This window comes from Aethalodelphis obliquidens, unplaced genomic scaffold (assembly GCF_003676395.1).
Source record: "Aethalodelphis obliquidens isolate GAN/ISIS:26980383/991018 unplaced genomic scaffold, ASM367639v1 scaffold53, whole genome shotgun sequence".
Taxonomy (NCBI): Eukaryota; Metazoa; Chordata; class Mammalia; order Artiodactyla; family Delphinidae; genus Aethalodelphis; species Aethalodelphis obliquidens.
The window spans coordinates 11,810,645-11,825,730 of record NW_020837997.1 but is presented as its reverse complement, the minus strand read 5'-3'; the positions used below and the strand labels follow the sequence as shown (position 1 = coordinate 11,825,730).

The window sequence follows — 15,086 nt, the reverse complement described above, 5'->3', positions numbered from 1 at the left end:
CAGACGACAGACCCCTAAGGACAGGCTGGCCTCAGGGATCTGCTATCTGAGCATCACACCTGGTCCCTCCTGGTGATGTTTACTCCTCTGTGTAAGAGAAAAACTCTCTCTGCCCAACTCTTGAGACACTTGCAGATCTTAGGGTCAGATGTCCCCCTTCTTGCAGAGCCCCCTGTGCCTGGTGCAACAGACCCTTCTCCCCCTGCAGGAACTCATTTGAATAAAGGTCTCTTGTTGTAAAGTTTGTAATTTTTTTAATGCCACAGGGTTGACCAAGTGTTCTCAACGGCCCTTGTGAAAATTAAAAAAGAGAAAACGCACTAAGAAGAAGTGGGGGTGGGTGCAGAAGGGACAGCCTCACCCAGAACCACTTGACATCAATTACAGGAAGAAGTGTCAATCACAGCCCCCAACAGAAAAATTGAAAACACGAAAGAATCAACAATTACAGGCCCCAACAGAAAAAGATGTACATACATTGAATCTTCTCAAGAAACTGGCTACCCCAGCAACTAGCCAATGAGAAACCAGCATCAACCTGAATTCTCCAACTCTCCACGGACTTTACATCAATACAACCCCTCCCAACTCCCTCCTTTTTCTCCAATAAATAAGTCTGTTGGACTTGCCTATGGCTTTTGCTATACTTGTCTGTCCCAAATTGCAATTTTTTGCTGTTCCCAAATAAATCCATTTTTCCTAGTAAATAACTGTTATTTTTAAGCTCAACATCCATTTTTTTACCTAAACTTTACTCAGGCTTCTTCCCAAATGCCCCTGACTCTGGGTCACTCCCCGCTACACCTCCCAAACTGAGCATCACTGAGCTGCAGAACAAATCCCCTCTCACCTGGGCCGAGGACGCCCTGACCACAGGACCTCTGGTTCTGTCAATCCGCCTTCCTCTCACCCTCCTCTCACAGAAGAGAAAAGCCCTTTGCTGTGTGGTTGGAGACGCTGGCACATCCCTGAGATCCGAGCCTCGGCCCTATCGTAACATTAATTGCAAAACAGTCTCCCTGACCAACCCTGGACTTGACATTATCTGTCAGGTCCAGGGCGGGACCCCAGCGCCTGACCGCCTGCTCCGGCGGCTCGTCCCGTCCTCGCTCAGACACCCACCGGGACAGGGACTGGGTCGGGACTCACGGGATCCCAAGTTGCGGTCGAGGGCGGAGACCTGAGTTGGGACACGAGACCCCGCGCGAGGACCGGACAGGACCCCGGGACCGCGCGACGCGGTCGAGGGTGGAAACTAGGGTCTGGACCGGGGTCAGGGAGTCCTATCCTGCTGCCGTTTCCGGCCAATTCGAACCAGCCCCAGCCGGTCTCGGCGCCAGCCCCACGCACTCACCATTTCAGCCCCTCTCCGCGCATTCAGGTCGTCCTCCCCGCGGCCCTGCAGCCCAACAGCTCCGGCAGGTTAGAGCAACAGCGACGGGACACCTGAGGTCCCCTGAAGTAGGTGCGGCGGAACGCCCGGGCGGCTAAGAGCGACGTCACAACGTAAGCGAATGCGCCCGCCCCCGTCTCTGATTGGATGAGGCTCCAAGCCTTCGCACCTTAATTGGACGAGTCTCTAGGCACACCCCCTTCTTGGGCTCTGATTGACAACGAGTGCAGGCCTGGATTCTGAGTGAAGGGCAGGCTGTAGGTCACGTGACGGAGCAGGGCGGAAGTCCGGGTGGTTGGCTTCAGCCCTTTACTGCCTGGCTTTCTATGGGGCGCCAGACCTGGCTGCCCTGGTGGACTCTAAGCCGAATGTACTGCTGGCCAGACAGACACAGCATCAGCCCACAGCTTGCAGTCCCCTTCTCCTGAACAGAAATGTGCCACTCAGTTCCCCTCAGTGCCCCCTGTCCAGGGCTGCCCCCCTAAGTCCGGGAGCCAGGACAGCAGGGGACAGGTGTGAAAGGAAAATCAAAATGGAGTCAGTATTGCTAAGAGAGCACTCTAAAATGCAGGCAGGAGGCCACTGAGGATGTAGGGCTTATGCAGGTCTCAGCCCAGATGGAATCTGAACTTTTGACCACTTACTGCCTTAACGCAGGCATCCAGAACATCTGCCCAATGACCCAGAAAGTCAAGATACTTATTGGACCCTTCCCCTAAATAACTTGTGACAGCCTATTCCTTAAGGACAAATATTTCATTCCCTGTGTCAGTCTGTCAAAATTCATGCCAGGCAACTTTAACAACCGTGTGGCTTTTCCTTTAATAAGTCTGTTACTCTTCCTCCTCCCTACAACACTTTCAGTGTTACGCTGTTGATGAAAAATTAATGAATAGTCGATCTAAAAGAGAAAATAGAAAATTTTGTTTAAGCCTATGAGAGGATTATAACCCAGGAGACAGTCTCTCATAAAACTCAGAGGGCTGTTCCACTTACTAGAAGTCTAAGACCATCATATATATTTTTGAGGCAAAGGAGCATATATCAAAATGACACAATGACATCTCACATAAGGTTCACCAAAAATACATAGTCTAGATCTGCAGCAGATCAGCATGACCCCTGACAGGATTAGGAAAGTTATGTTATCTTGGAGTTACATTGCTGGTGGCAGAACGAGGAAAAAAATTTGATCTTTCTGGTGGAGCAGACATTCCTACCTTTGAGAAGGTCTGTTTAATGCATAATGCAGATGCACAATGCACATTAGGGAGGGCCCAATAAGGGCAGAGAGTAATGTTATGCTTAAATTTTCTTTCTTATGCCTCAAAAACATAAATTGTATTCCATCAACTCAAATCTGGGTCCCCCAAGTTGCAATTCCTAAGACCTCAAATAAGCTCAATACTGATTACTGTTCCACATGACACAGGAGGGCCTGGGGAACCTCCCGAGTCAGGGGTCGGCCTGGGGGCAAGGTCACTGTGAATCTGTTCCCAGAGTACAAAGACACTCTGTGATGCTCCCTGCATGTATTCAGGGGCCAGCCCCACTTTGACATTTTATCTTTGACACCAGGAGATCCGGCCCTCCTGCCCACACATTTGGGCTTGACCAAGTTCTCTGTGTCCTGTTTCTTACCCCACATCGTCAGATTTCTCCCCACAGGTTCCTGGACGGGGTGTCGCCCCCACGTCTGAGCAACACTGAGGTTCCGAACAAGCCCCTGGTCAGCTTCTCCAGGCAACAGGTGACCCAGGGAGCCCTGTCCAGTCCAGCCACGCTGGCCCTGCACTCGGCGCACCGCCCTCACTCGCCCAACTTCCCTCCTGCTCGCCCTCCTCACACAGAAAAGCCCTTTGCTGTGTGGTTGGAGACGCTGGCACATCTCTGAGATCCGAGCCTCGGCGCTATCGCAACAGTATTTGCAATACAGTCTCCTTGACAAGTCCGGGCTTGACTTTATCTGTCAGGTCCAGGGCGGGTCCCCCACGCCCCAGCGCCTAACGGCCCGCGTCGGGAATAGTCCTGTCCTCCCTCCGACCCCCACGGGGCCAAAGACTCGGTCCGGACGCCCCCGGACCCCGAGCAGTGACGGAGCAACACGGCAGGTCCTCAGCCCGAGGCCGAGGGGGAGACTCGGGTCGGGACGCCGGGGTGGGTGGGACGCGGGGAGACGCTGGCCCGGCCGTCGCTTTCGGCAAGTTCCGGACGGTTCGAACCAGCCTTTTCCGTGTTAGGGCCCTGAGCGGTGCACTCACCATCTGTGCCTCCTTTCGGGTTCTGCGAAGCGTCCTCGGGGCGACCCTCCGACCTGGACCGGTGAGACCGACGGGGACGCGACACCTGAAGCCACGCAGGACAAGTTCGCACAAGCGCAGAAAAACTTCCGCGGGCTGGGAACGCGCACGCCGCCCGCCCTCTTCGGAGCCCGGGCTCTGATTGGACAGTAATCCTTGCCCCGCCCCTGCCTTGATGGACAGTCCTCCTAGTCCCACTCTATCCTGATTGCTTTGTCCGGACCCCGCCCATTCGCCGCTGATTGGACAGTTCAACCAGACCCCGCCCCTACATCCGAATGACAGGGCACAGGGACACGCGTGGCTGATACGCCGGCCTGGGAATTGGGCTCCGTGCAGAATGGGCTCTGGGCGCGGCACACCCTGTGGCATCTGCTCGGTGGCTCCCCTGTGTCCTCCTCCTGCACCTGGAAGTCCAGACTCAGTTTCCCCGGGGATCGCTCCATACCCGGAATGAGGATGAGAAAATACGGGTCATAGGGCTTTGTTGATGGAAATAAAAAATAAACGATCTATAATAGGAATAGAAAAATCTTTTGAGCCAAACTGAAGACTAGAGCCCTTAAGACGGCCTCTCAGATAACTCAGAGGACCTGCTCAGGAAAAGCATGGTTTTTAGCACCGTTTTCTATCTTGTAAGAACTCTTAACAGCAAACAATGCAGGGAAACATTCCTTCAAGGTTTCAAAAACGAACAGATCAGGGACTTCCCCAGTGGTCCACTGGTTAAGACTTCGTGCCCCCAGTGCAGGGGACGTGGGTTCAACCCTTGGTCAGGGAACTAGATCCCACATGCTGCAACTAAAGACCCCGCATGCCACAACGAAGATCTCGCGTGCTGCAACTAAGACCCGGTGCAGCCAAATAAGTAAATATTTTTTTTAAAAATGGCAAAAACAAACAAACAACAATAACAAAAACCAACCAAACAAACAAACAAACAGACCAGCACATAGGCTGCAGCAGGAGGCAACGAGTAGCTATCGAAGGAGGACCAGCATTAGTGTCCCAGGAAGGGAGACATCTAGTCTTTATTTTTAACACGGACATCTTTTGTTCTGGTCAATGTGTCCTTTAATAATTAAAGCAGACAGACAATGTGTTTGATAGGCCACAAACAGGCCATTTTAGTTAGTATAAAATTCGAGTTAAATCATGTATAAGTCCGAATAACTTCCCCATACCTCAATAGGTGAAAATTTCTTTCATCAGCTTGGTGATCTCCAGTGTCAGGGCATGGCCCAGGGCAAGGTCATGGTGGAAACGTGCCCTTTAAGAACAAAGACTCAGTGACACCACCCACCATGTGCAACGCAGGGTCAGGCCTGGTCCATGTGTGACCTTTAACAGCAGGAGGCTCTGCCCTTAGTCCAAGCTCCCACCGCTGGGGCTTGAGGTCAGCTACCCAAGGCCCAGGGAACTTTACCCCATGGGAAGTCAGACCCTGAGGTCCCAGTCTCTCTGCAGAACTGGTCTCAGCACAGACACTGAGAAGTCACAGTTCTCAGGTGTGCATTTTATACTGCAGGGAAATTTATGTCAGATCAGCTTTTAGTCAGTCTCTGTGAATTTTGAAATGTAAGAAGTTATATTTCCTTTTTCACACTGTATAGTGATGGTTGGACAGCTGTGCAATGTACAAAAAGCCACTGAGTTTTACACTTAAAAGTGTGAACGTTATGGTATGTGAACTGTATACTCATTTAAAAACAAATTATAAGGCCATTATAGCCATGATAACCCTACCTCTTGGTCACCACTAAAATACTTTTTGGGGGGCTTCCCTGGTAGCGCAGTGGTTGAGAGTCCGCCTGCCGATGCAGGGGACGCGGGTTCGTGCCCCGGTCTGGGAAGATTCCACATGCCGCGGAGCAGCTGGGCCCGTGAGCCATGCTGCTGGGCCTGCGCGTCCGGGGCCTGTGCTCCACAATGGGAGAGGCCACAAAAGTGAGAGGCCCGCGTACCGGTAAAAAAAAAAAAGAAAGTAAGGGAAGCTCTGACACATGCTGCAACATGAATGAAACCTTGAAAATATGCTGAGGAAAAAAGCCAGACAAAAAAGACCAATATTGTATGATTTCATTTAGGTATATAAAATGTCCAGACTAGGTAAATCCAAATACAGAAAAAAAAATTTTTTTTAAGAATTTTTTTGGCCATGCCTCGCAGCTTCTGGGATCTTAGTTCCCCCACCAGGGATTGAACCCAGGCCCTCAACAGTGAAACTGCAGAGTCCTAACCACTGGACTGCCAGGGAATTCACAGACAGAAAGTTTTTTGTTTTTTGTTTTTTTTTTTTGTGACACGACAGTGACAGGCCCACGTACCACAAAGAAAGAAAAAAAAAAATTCTTTCAGCGGCCATGGCTCACGGGCCCAGCCACTCCGCGGCATGTGGGATCCTCCCGGACTGGGACATGAACCCGTGTCCCCTGCATCGGCAGGCGGACTCTCAACAACTGCGCCACAAGGGAAGCCCTTCCCTTACTTTTTATGACTATTATTCTCATCCTATGTACAGGTTACACTTAGTTTATTCATTCAGCCACTGATGGACATTCGGGACATTTCCATCAGCCACTGATGGACATTCAGGACATTTCCACCTTCTGGCTATTGTGAATAGTGCTGCAACCAGCATTCACGTACACATATTTGAGCATCTGTTTCAGTATAGGCAGGAGTGGAAATGTTGGCTCACAGGGTTAATTTCATGTTTAACTTTTTGAGGAACCACCAAGCTCTTACCCACAGTGCCTGCACCATTTTACATTCCCACCAGCAGTGTACAGGGTTCTAGTTTCTCCATATCCTTGACAACACTTCTTTTTTTTCCTTTAGAATTATTTTATTAAATCATAAATGTACAACAGCTTCTTAACTCTAAGACACACTTAAATTTTTTTAAAGGAAAAATGTTATGTCTTATTACACCATGATCCTGGCTAATAGCTTTTCAAAACTTTGAGAAAAATCTTAAAAAAGCTTTTACATGTCACCTGAAACTTACAAATTTAACATTATCAAAGGAGGAGTGCTTCTACACTTACAAAGACCGCTAGAAAGAAACAACAAATAAAAAGCTAAGAGGGCTTCCCTGGTGGCGCAGTGGTTGAGAGTCCACCTGCCAATGCAGGGGACACGGGTTCGCGCCCCGGTCCGGGATGATCCCATATGCCGCGGAGTGGCTGGGCCCGTGAGCCATGGCCGCTGAGCCTGCGTGTCCAGAGCCTGTGCTCCGCAACGGGAGAGGCCACAACAGTGAGAGGCCCACAAAAAAGAAAGCTAATAAACTGTCTCAAAGGCACTTTTTATTTTTTTACAATCCTTCCTCCACAGTAATGTTATTAAATAATCCAATCCATTCACAGAATGGCTCTCTGCATCTGCTCTGGTGTCTTCTGCCATATTACTGCATATTTATGCATGACTGAGATAAGAGTTTCCTTAACATTGTTATTTCCATAACCTGAAGCTGTTCTGTTACCTCTGGGCTCTCATCCTCTCATATTTATACAGTGAAGCCCATAGTAAATAGGAAGAAGATCAATATCGGCTTCTCCCTCCATAACGCCCACTTCCTTCACTGCTTCCTGGACCATAATTTCCTCCACCATATGGTCCCCCCCCATGTTCCTGCTACCACCAAAGTTTCCACTCTTCATTGGACCGTAGTTAGAAGGTTGCTGGTTATAATTTCCAAAATCATTGCCATTTCCACTTCCACGATTTCTTCCTCCATAGATGCCATACCCACCCCAGGAGCTCCCACCCTGGTTGCCAGATCCAGAACCTCTACTACCATATCCTCCTCCTCCATAACCTGGGCCACCTCCAAAATTGCCACCTCCAGGCCCTCCTCCATACCCAGCATACCCATCTCTAAATCCAGGACCACTTCCGTATCCATCAGGTCCTCCTCTTAAGTTACTTCCTGGTCCTAGTCCTGGTCCAAAATTGCCACCAGCACCACGAGAATCTCCAAACCAAAGTGGCCTCCTCTTCCACTTCTAGAACTTTGGACTTCCTGCATTTCTTGTCTAGACAAAGCCTTTCTTACTTCTGCATTATGACCATTGATGGTATGGTATTTCTGCAACACAGTCTTATCCACAGGATCATGCTCATCAAAAGTAACAAACCCAAAGCCTCTTTTCTTTCCAGACTGCCTACCGGTAATTATCTCAATGGTATCAATTTGTCCGGATGCCTCAAAGTAATCTCTAAGATAATGTTCCTCAGCATCTTCTTTAATTCCACCTACAAACAGCTTCTTCAGAGTGACATGAACCCCTGGCTTTCCAGATTCCTCTTTTGCAAACAGCATGTTTTGGCTCAATCGCTCTCCCATCAGTTGAACGAGGTCTGGCAGCCATGGCAGCATCGATCTCAGCCATGGATGAAAAAGTTACAAAATCAAATCCTCATGATCTTTTGCTTGCAGGATCCCTCATTACCACGCAATCTGTAAGTTTTCCCCCATTGTTCGCAGTAGTTCTTCAAACTTTCTTCTGTAGTTTCAAAGCTCAGGCCACCAATAAAGAGTTTACGGATTTGTTCCTTTTCTCTCTCCATCGCAGACTCCGTCGCTTCAGCCCGATTTCCCGCAGCCGAGCGAGATGAGAGAGATCTCCGCGGACGAACACGAACCGGACTCGTCCCCGCGCTGTAGTCAGAACTGCCGCTGCTCTAGGAGCACCTCCACTCTCTGGACCCGGCGCTACTGCTACTGCCGCTAGAGCCGCCGCCGCTGCTTTTCTCCTCGACAACACTTCTGGCCATGATTCTAGCCATCCTAGTAGGTGCAAAGTGGTTATCTCATGTGGTTTTGACATGCATTTTCCTGATGATTAGCGATGTGGAGAAAATTTTCATCTGTTTATTGGCCATTTGTTTATCACTCTTGGACAAAAGTCTATTCAACTTCTTTCCCATTTTTTAACTGGGTTGTTTGCATTTTTATTATTGATATGCAAGGCTGTTTAATGTGTTCTGGATAATAAAACCTTATCGCATGTATGATTCCCAATATGTTCTCCCACTCTGTGGGGTGTCTTTTCACTCTCTTGATAGTGTCCTTGGATGCACAAAAGATTTTATTAAAAAAAAAATATATATATATATAAGATTTTACTTTTGATAAGGTCCAGTTTATCTATTTGTTTCTTGTGTTGCTAGTGCCTGTATTCCTGTCTTACTGGTTGTTTGGCCTGAGGCGTTCAGCACTGGAGTTTGCAGGCAGTTGGATAGAGCCAGGTGTTGGTGCTGAGATGAGGACCTCCAGGAGGCCTCACTCCGATTAATATTCCCTGGGGCCTGAGGTTCTCTGTTAGGCCAGCGGTTTGGACTCGGAGCTCCCACCACAGGAGCTCGGGCCCGACCTCCGGCCTGGGGACCAAGGTCCCTGCAAGCTGCGTGGTGTGGCAAAAAAAAAAAAAAAAAAAAGAAAAAAAAAGGGAGAAGTACAATATCAAAGAACAAAATAAAATTAGAAAGATGAAAAATATATTAGGTAAAATAAAAATATAATTGAACAACCAGTCGCTGGGGGTTCCTCCCATCCCCTTAGGTGTCTGTGGTCCCCCACTGGTGCCTGGTAGGTGCCCTAGTTGTGCAGAGACGCGAATTCCGCGTCTTCCTAGTCTGCCATTTTCCCTACGTGAAGTTTTAAGTGATAATTGTTTTATGCTAGATCTATTTAGAATAGCTTACCAATTTTGAGGGGGTAATTTACACCCTTAGAGTTTGCTACGTTAAATTGAATGATGGGAATGCATTGAATGTCTATGTCATTTCTGAGTAAGATAAAACACTGAAACATTAGTTATTCAATACTAAACAAGTCTAAGTTTACCTACTTTTGCCTTATTACAGAAAACAAAAGATATTTGGATCTATTAATACGATACTTTTTACTGAATTGGAAAAGAAATATTGGTATAACAAACAGTTCACAATTGCTTACTTCTTAGTTTCATTATAAATTAAGGTTTCTAAAACTACTAAGATTAATAAGGAATACATCCTTGTATGCAAGAAAATTAAAAGAAAAATGTATAAGTAATGGGAATGCATTTTGTTAAGGGAAAACGAAGTGACTTTGTCCTAAAGCCACTTATTTCTAAATGGGAAAGAAAACAAAGGACAGGTAAAATGGACATAGAAATTTGTAAAAGTTTTGTGAAAAAAAGGAATCTTTAGAAAGGATTTTTTTGTGTCATCAGGACTGGCTAAAATTGGAATAAATTTAGGTGAACAAGTTTTAATATGACAAGTAAGTTAGTGCAAAAGTAAAAATTGGTTGTTCTGTTAAAAGAACGAATATTTTTTCTAGTGGTCTGCTCGTGATAATAAGAGACTATAAAAGGTGGACATGTTTTGTCAAAAATAACCACTATGTTCAGTGTTGTCTTTATGAGTTCTTTTGTTTTAGGTACCTCTTATAGCTTTAATTTTCTATTAGCCTTTTGTAATGAATTTTTAAGAAAATTTTTTTGACTTTTGGAGGCCCCTACATGCCAATTAATCCCATTCTGTTTGTTTCACATGGAAGCCCTCACTTTTAAGTGCACTTTCTTTTTAATTCTTAAAAATTTTTATTATTTTAAAAATGTTTAGTAAGTGCACTTTTTTTTTTTTTTTTTGCGGTACGCGGCCTCTCACTGTTGTGGCCTCTCCCCTTGCGGAGCACAGGCTCCGGACGCACAGGCCCAGCAGCCATGGCTCATGGGCCCTGCCGCTCCACGGCATGTGGGATCTTCCCTGACCGGGGCATGAACCCGTGTCCCCTGCATCGGCAGGCGGACTCTCAACCACTGCGCCACCAGGGAAGCCCAAGTGCACTTCTTAAATGATCTTATCTAATTGGAATGTTCCTTATAACAACCATTGTAACGCTAGGTTTTAATTTCCCTGAGGAATGAGAGCAGTTTGGTAGGACCCTAGCTGCAAATGGAGATTAATATACATTTCTGTTTGGCCATATTTTGGGGCTCCCAAGCCATGTTCTCAAGACACAAAATTTGTAGGTTGTTGTCAGTAAGATTTTGCCATTTTTACAGATATTTATAGCTTCTGGGACCACAGTTCCTAACAGGTGTACTGGAAGGTGGCATGCTTATTAACCATGTGGATTTAAGGATCTTATTTATTTATGTATGTATGTACCTTTCTTTCCTCCCTCCCTCCCTCCCTCTATTTCTTTCTTATACTTTCGGTCACTTGGAGTCAAACTAATACCTAAAAGGGACATGCCACTCAGTTGGAAACTGTGGTAGTTTACAATGTACTACACTGCATAGAAATTTTCTTGAGTTTGGCAAGGGACCTTGTACCATTCCAACCCATTCTGTGACCAACTTATCCCAACATGGGAGTCTTTGAGTTAGGTGGCAAGTGTTCTAACAGTTCTTAAATTCTTGATCTGTGACCACCAAGTTTTGTGGCTTTTTGGTTTCTGAGATCCATGTTAGCAGTAGCCTTTATCTATACAAAACAAGGTAAACATGTTCACCAAAACAAACCAGCAGCAACCAAGACACACTGCTGCAGAAGTCCATGTACACCACCAGTAACTCCCAGCATGGGGGACTTCCCTGGCAGTCCAATGGTTAGGACCCTGCACTTTCACTGCAAGGGGCACAGGTCCAATCCCTGGTCGGGAACTAGGATCCAGCATGCCTCAGGGCATGGCCAAATTAAAAAAAAAATCCCAGCATGGACTAAATAAGGAGACTCTAGCAAATGGGATCAATAGACTGGAACTGGGGAAAGGACTGTATCAGCAACCCCAGTAAAGGGGAAATGCAGGGTGCAACTTGTGAAAGGGATTCCAAACAAGCAGGAGATTGCAGACTGAACTAAGAACTAGGGACTAGGGTTCTGGATGGAACCATCTTCTAGCTCAAGCTGACCCACTAAACCCTTGACTGGAAAGTCAATTCGATTGGGAGTACAACAGAGAGCAGAGCTCAGAAATGAGAGGAACTTATCCACAACCCTCAGAAATGGTGAGAAAGACAGTGAACTCGAAAAAAGGTTTGCTGGTACCATGCCTGTGTGTGTTTTTTTTAATTAATTAATTATTTTTTGGCTGTGCTGCATGGCACACGGCATGTGGGATCTCAGTTCCCTGGGATGAACCTGTGCCCCCTGTGGTGGAAGTGCAGAGTCTTAACCACTGGACCACCAGGGAAGTCCCCCATGCCTCTGTTTCTGGTCATCTCTGAATACCGTTGGAAAATCCTTTGATCCCACTGCTGCCACCAAATCTGTTAAATAGCAAAAATTCACTGAGTAAATTTAAAGATCAAATTGGCTTTATTGAACAATTGATGAACTGGGCAGTGTCCCATCTGGCAAGTAGAAAGGCACACCACTGAGCTTCAGAATAGGAAAGGTTTTCAAAAGTGGAAAGGAAATTATTAGCAAGGAATGCATCGTTTCAGGCAATGCCGCCCTCCTAAGGGGGATGGAGGGGGCCTGTCAAGGGGATTACCTCACTAGTGCTGAACAGGAAAACCCAGATCGACTGGTTAAAGGTCACACTCCTGGGAAAGACTGAAAGTGCAATTTGGCTAGGTAGTAAGTTTTGGCTTGCTGACATGGGATTCAGCACAAGTGACTACATTTTGGGCCCGATGTCTCCTTTTTTTTTTAACACATGATGTCATAATCCATACAAGACAGGGAGGCTGCTGTCACACCCCCCACAACCCACTTGGGTTTATGCCCCATCAGAAGCCCCACCCTGCCCTCTCACAGTTACCAATATCCCAAACTTTTAAAAATCATTTCCTTTCATTTACTTTTAGTTTCATCAATAATTTTTCCTGTTTTATATTGCATGTAAATAGAGTCAAATGGTATGTATCATTTTATGTCGTGTCTTTTTTTTTAAATATCAGCTTTAACAGTCCACTTTTTAAATTTTATTTATTTTTTAATTTTAGCTGTGCTGGGTCTTCATTATGGCACAAGGGTTTCTCTAGTTGTGGCACTCGGACTTAGCTGCCCCTTGGCATGTGGGATCTTAGTTCCCCAACCAGGGATCGAACGTGTGTCCCCTGCATTGGAAGGTGGATTCTTAACTACTGGACCACCAGAGAAGTCCCTATCAAGTGTCTTTTGTTCAAAAATGTTTTGCCGTCCACAGCTTGGTAATTTATGCACTTTTATTAATCTATTTTTATGCTTGTAGGACTATACCATTTTCATGAAATGATTCAACTATTAGGAGCTTTTTTCCCCCACATTTTTGCCATTGGGACCAATGTTTGTAATAACATTCTCTTACAATATGTTTTTATTTTTTTAATTTATTTTTATTTTTTGGCCACACCACGGGGCATGCGGGATCTTAGTTCCCAGACCAGGGATCGAACCCACACCCCCTTGCAGTAGAAGCTCAGAGTCTTAAACACTGGACCGCCAGGGAAGTCCCTAAAATATTTTTAAAATTGTAATAAAATTCTCATAAGTTTATCTTCTGTCTTAGTATGCCCTGATCTCATCTTCATCTCAGCACACTCCAAGTTCAACTCCTTACACTCCAGCAATATTCTTCTCCATTGCCCACGACCTACATGTCAGTTGATGGCAATACCATCATGCCAGTTTTTCCTGCACAAAATAATAGAGCCACTCTTGACTCTTCCTCTCACCCCACCTTCAAGCCATCAAGAAATTCTGATGGCTCTTACTTCAAATTACATCCGGGCTCCAACCTGGCACATCATTGCCACTGCCAGCAACCCCATCTGATCCACCACCTTAAGTGACAACATCCTAGAGTCTGTTCTCAAGGTAACACAGGGACTTTGTAAAGCTGCCTCATCTGGCCACTTTTAGGCTCTGTCACTCATGGCCAATGTCAGTGCACCACAGCATGTCAGTGCATCAGGACATGATGTGCCTACCCACCGCCATTGCTCTCCTCTCACCTCTGCTGTTCTTGCCACCAGCACACTCTGCTCCAGAAACACTGGCCTCTGGCTGTCCTTCAAATATCCAAGGCCCACACCCTCCTTAGGAACTACATTAGTCTGCTTGGGCTGCCCTAACAAAGCACCGGAGACATGGTGGTTTAAACAACAGAAACTTATTTTCTCACAGTTTAGGAGGCTGGCCGTATGAAATGAAGTGATCAGCAGGGCTGGCTACTTCTGGAGACTCTGAGGAGGAACGTGTTCTAGGCATATCTTCTAGCTTCTGGAGGTTGCCAACAATCCTTCGCATGACTTGGCTTGTACAGAGATCACACCAATCTCTGCTCTGTCTTTACATGGTGAAGACATGTCTGTCTCCTGTGCAGGTCTCTGTGCCCAAATTTCCCTCTTTTTATAAGGATACACATCATTGGATTAGGACCGACACCAATCCAATGTGACCACATCCTGATTACATCTGCAAAGACCTTATTCCAAATCAGGTTGTGTCAGTGATTCCAGGTGGACATGAAATCGGTGGTGGGGCAGGGGAGGACACACTACTTAAGTCAGTATATGTGTACGTATTTTATGTGGGGGGTTGTGCCGTGTGGCACGAGGGATCTTAGTTCCCTGACCAGGGATCGAGCCCGTGCCCCTTGCATTGGGAACGTGAAGTCTTAACCACTGGACCAGCAGGGAAGTCCCACACATTTGTATATATTTTAATAATCCATTTAGGTATCAACTTCCAGTGTTATCTGAAATAGTTAGTTTAAACTTCTGCTGTAATATTCCCTGGAATAAATGAATGAATGAAACATCCATCTCCATATCCCTCTCATCCCCACTGTGCTACATTTCTTGGTACTACTGTGAAAGGTCAATGAAATCTAAAGGTAGATATGTTTCTGCTGAATTGTTGTTTCACTGAGGGTAAGGCTGGGAGGTATGTTTCCCAGGATCCCCGCCTTTACGATTCCAGGTTACAATTCACCAACAGCTTAACTCATATGAGATTTGGAAGGCACCAGTGAAGAAATCATTCCTCCCAGGGTTTGGAACCACCATATACAGACAGACCAGTGCACAGGGGCTTGTGGGGCAACCAGGTAGGAGCTCGTGATCACCAGCCAGGTCAATCAAGTAAGTAATCAAACCAGATGCCAACTTTTTCTCTTCCATTTTCTAGGGGTCCTGGCTTCCACACGTAACCTCTATAAACCCCCATCATGGATCAGATTCTGTAGCCAGAAATCCACAGGGTTGGGTTCATCAAACATGTCTGATTGGGACTGTTCCACATGGGCAGAGCCAGAAGTCAAAAAACGGTGCTGGAACTCAGGCTCACCAGGTTGCCATGCATCTCTGTCTCCTGATGGTACAGAAGACCTGAGAATCATGGTTTCCACACTTCTGCTTTCCAGACCTCATGCTTCTTCCTCATCTTAAGAACTTTAACTCAGA

At 46.5% G+C, this 15,086-nt stretch overlaps 1 protein-coding gene and 1 pseudogene across 1 annotated transcript in view; both read right to left on the bottom strand.

Annotated features, from left to right (window-relative positions):
- Positions 1-3,767, bottom strand: part of LOC113608739 (zinc finger protein 77-like) — an 8,288-nt gene extending 4,521 nt beyond the window's left edge. Inside the window, 1 exon segment of the mRNA XM_027085522.1 lies at positions 3,655-3,767. The gene's annotated coding sequence lies outside the window, so the exon portion shown is untranslated.
- A 3,421-nt stretch (positions 3,768-7,188) lies between these two features.
- Positions 7,189-8,788, bottom strand: LOC113608740 (heterogeneous nuclear ribonucleoproteins A2/B1 pseudogene; annotated as a pseudogene).
- Between the last annotated feature and the right edge of the window lie 6,298 nt (positions 8,789-15,086).